Source organism: Globicephala melas, chromosome 18, assembly GCF_963455315.2.
Source record: "Globicephala melas chromosome 18, mGloMel1.2, whole genome shotgun sequence".
NCBI lineage: Eukaryota > Metazoa > Chordata > Mammalia > Artiodactyla > Delphinidae > Globicephala > Globicephala melas.
In genome coordinates this window covers 37,389,975-37,394,429 of record NC_083331.1, presented here as the reverse complement: position 1 = coordinate 37,394,429, position 4,455 = coordinate 37,389,975, and the positions used below count along the sequence as shown (strand labels likewise).

General features: G+C 34.7%; 1 pseudogene; it reads left to right on the top strand.

The window, feature by feature from the left end:
• The first annotated feature begins 1,835 nt into the window (after window positions 1-1,835).
• On the top strand, window positions 1,836-2,709 carry LOC115845000 (protein SET-like; annotated as a pseudogene).
• The last annotated feature ends 1,746 nt before the right edge of the window (window positions 2,710-4,455 follow it).

Genomic DNA, 4,455 nt, shown 5'->3' with positions numbered 1-4,455 from the left:
CGCTTTTTGGAAATATATGTGTTTGTGGTTGGGTCAAAGCAACTTATCTGTTTAGATAAGGTGGAATGAGATATTTGCTTATGTAAGTATCTTGTTTGAATGGGCAACTCATGATTGATTGTGATAAATCATAGGGCCTACCAGCTAAGAACCTTTCCTCTTTGTTAAGAAGCAATTTTGGAGGTAAAAAGAAAAATAAATGGGTGACCAAGGCAAACATAAAACTCTTTTCCTCTCACTTTATGTGTTTGTAAACACATAAAGGGTATAAATAGTACCTGATGTTGTGAGAATTGAATGAAAAAATAGTTAAAAGTTAGATTACACAATGCTTATTGTAAATATGTAATACATTTTAGCTTACTAGGAGCAGCGGGATTACAGGGACTTAGCTTATGCTTCCTAGTGTTTTATGGGAAATTTAATATTTATATGCTTTAGTGATGTTGTTAAGCTATCTAGAAAGAAAATAACATACCTTGTGTTTGTATTGAATTCACTTATTTCAGAGAGTTAAGAATGTATCCAAATTCAGCTAATAATTGAATTATTGAAATAAAGACCCCTCATGGGCCTCCTAATGCTATTCTTTACCTCATACTCCTCCCTGCCAGGGCCAAAATTCCTGGAATGTTACAATTGTCAATGATTCTCCCTTAATATAATTGGTTTCTATCTCAATTTGAATTAAGCATTTGTGTTGGCTGGCATAAATTCAAAGGACCAAATGATTTCTTTTCTGAGAAAGAGCAGAAGATGTGACATAATCCTCAAAATAAACAAAATGATACTTTCTTGGCAATGTACAGCTACTTGCCTGGTAGAATAGTGATAATTAAGAAAAATATTTTCAAAGATCCACTTATTTCTTAGAATTTTATAAGATCAAATTATATCTACTTTATTCAGAAATAAAAATTCACACTGAATTAACTAAAAGTACATTTCAGCATATGTTAATACCAAAACTAACTCCATACAAGTATGGGGAACTCAAAAATACATTTGGATAACTATAGTATAGACTACATTAGGAATGCATTGACTGCTGACCTCTATCTTATGTATGTTTGCTCATATCAAAAGCTCACCCAGCCTTGTCCAATTTTAAAAACACATGGCATATATTTTTTCCACTAAATTTTCAAGACTGCAATAAGGTCTAATAAGGCTATACATGTAAAAATAATGAAAAAAAATAATGAAATATGTTGACCTTAGACAATATTGGTATTAAAACAGGTCAAGGAATATTTCTGACTTTGAAAATATATAACATATGCCAAAATAGTACTTTTCATATATCAATCATCATTAACTTTCTCTTATCTTTTGTTCCTCATATCTAATCAGTTATCTATTCTGTTAATTATCATTACAAATTTGTCCCTTTTTTGCCATTGCCAGCTTAATTCAGATTTTCATTATGTCACACTTGAAATCTTGTAGTTATTTTATAGTTGCTCTTCTTCGCTCTAATCTGTCACTCCATTTTAATCTATTTGACTGGCTCTTATCAGATTAATTTTCCTAAAATAATAATTTTATTATCATAATTCTCTGATGAAGGCCTTTAAGTAGTTTCATTGTTTTGGCTTCACTCAAACTTCACCTGTGTCCTAATTTCTTTTGTGGATCAAGCAGACATGCCTGTGGTGGATTTTGGAGCCAGACAGACTTGAATTGACAGCTTGGTTTTGACTCTGTGAGATGTGGTTGAGTTCTTCAGGGTCTCTAAACATTACCTGCCTGTCTGTTAATTAACATGGGGAGAAAAATGTGTGGCTGTTTCCAAGTATGACTATGAGAATTAAAATGAAATAAGGTGAGTTTTCATGGCTCCCAAACACCAGTCTTCACTTCCACCTCAAGCGAAGAAACCAAAGAAAGTGAGACTGACTCCCACCTCCAGGGCAGAGAAAACATCTGCTTCTCCAAACTTGCAGAAGGAAGAAAAAGAATAGCAAGAAGAAATTGAACATATTGATGAAGTACAAAATGAAATAGACAGAACAGATGTAATGAACAAGCCAGCGAGAAGAGTTTGAAAGTAGAACAGAAAAATAACAAACTCCGCCAACCATTTTTTCAGAAGAGGTCAGAATTGACTGCCAAAATCTGAAATTTTGGTGTAACATTTGTCAACCATCCACAATTGTCTGTACTGTTTGTGCAGGAGGGTGAAGAGACACTGCATTATTTGATAAGAGTTGAAGTAACAGAATTTGAAAATATTAAATCAGGTTATAGAATAGATTTTTGTTTTAATGAAAACCCTTACTTTGAAAATAAAGTTCTTTCCAAAGAACTTCATCTGAATGAGAGTGGTGATTCATCTTCAAAGTACACTGAAATCAAATGGAAATCCAGAAAGGATCTGATGAAAAGTTCAAGCCAAACGCAGAATAAAGCCAGCAGGAAGACACAGCATGAGGAACCAGAGAGCTTCTTCACCTGTTTTCCTGATCATTCTGATGCAGGTTCAGATGAGTTAGGAGAGGTCATCAAAGATGACATTTGTCCAAATCCATTACAGTACTACTTGGTTCCTGACGTGGATGATGAGGAAGGCGAAGAAGAAGATGATGATGATGTTAAGAAGAAGAAGGACTGGAAGATATTGATGAAGAAAGGGATGAGGATAAAGGTGAAGAAGATGAAGATTATGAGGAGGAGAAAGGAGAGGAAGATGAAGGAGAAGATGACTAATGGAACACTGATGGATTCCAACCTTCCTTTTTAAATTTTCTCCAGTCCCTGGGAGCAAATTGCAATCTTTTTTTTTTCTTTTGACTTCTTGTTTTTAGTCATCCTGTTTTGAGGTCTCTTTTCTCCTTTATACCATGGTTCTCAACTTATCTTGGGGGAAAATACCTTGAGCAGAACTCAGTAGAGAAGAATCTCTACACTTTTCTGTTCCAAATTCATTTTTATCCCTTCCTGTCTCAGCAAAACTTTATGGAATCAACACCACCATGCTCCGTGGGAAAAAACCTCCTACACCCTTAGCTCTGCTGGAAGCTGGAGGGTGCTAGGCCCCTGTGAAGTAGTGCATAGAAGTCTAGCTTTTTTCCTCCATTCTCTGTATATTGGGCTCAGAGATTACACTGTGTCTCTATGTGAATATGGACAGTTAGCATTTACCAACATGTATCTGTTTACTTTCTCTTGTTTAAAAAAAGGAAAAAAAAAACTTAAAAAAATGGGGTTATAGAAGGTCAGCAAAGGGTGGGTTTGAGATGCTTGGGTGGGTTAAGTGGGCATTTTGACAATATGGCTTCTCCTTTGGCATGTTTTAATTGTGATATTTAACAGACATCCTTGCAGTTTAATATGACACATTTAAAATCAAATTATCTCCTAATGATGACTTGAGCCCTGCCACTCGATCAGAGAATCAGTAGAACCCATAGGATCTCAGTTGCAATTGACATTCTTTATTGTAATTTTGTTCCTGTTTATTTAAAATTTTTCTTTTCATTTCACTGGAAAGAAAGACGATGCTCAGTTTTAAATGTTAAAATTGTACACGTTGCTTTGTTACAGTCAAACTAAATGTGTACACAAAGGATTTGATGTTTTTCTCTCAGAATGGATATTCTTAACATGACTTTCCAAATTTGACTTGTATAAAATTATTGTAAAACTTTGTCATCCTAACTTAGTATTTTTTGATACACAATTGCAGGATGACCCCAGGCAATGTTGATTGAGTAAAGGAATTTGAATCAATGTATTAATGTTTCCATAACTGGGAACCCATCATGGGTACAATTTGCCATCAGTTTCTGAAATTTTTCACATCATTCAGGATTCCAGATTGCTGAAAACTCCGTTCTGAATATGTTGTACCTTTGATTTGTATCTCAAATTAGCATTTCAAAATATGGGCTTTTATTTATCTGGATATAATAATAGTGCCTGTCACCACCATCAGACAGACATGGTGCTCCACTGTTGAGTCAACACACAACAGGGCAATTGTTAGATGCGGTCGAGGTGGCCAAGAAGACAGGCTTTCAGAGTAAGAAGTCCATATTGACGGTTAAGAAACTCAGGTTAGGTGTACTTTTGTCTCAAAATACCAGCTCTTTAGCATATAGCTCTCAAATGAGACCTGTCTGTGTGGATCTGGATGAGATGATGGACTCTGCTCTATTTGCTAAATGCCATTGTGCATAAGTAACATTTTGAGAAGCTACCTAATGTGTACAATTTTTAATGTTGTAAAAATATAGTAGCCAAAATTAAATGCCACTTAACTTTTTCAGAGATTAATTAATGGACAACCTGGTTAAATTCAAAGATTTTTGATGTATAAAAACTTTATAAATGAAACTATTCCATCAATAGGCAAAGTGTAATGAAAACCTGTCAAGATGGATAGTATGTAATTTCTGCACAGGTCTCTGTAGTAAATACACCACTGTATACCGGTCAGGAATCTTGCTCCTA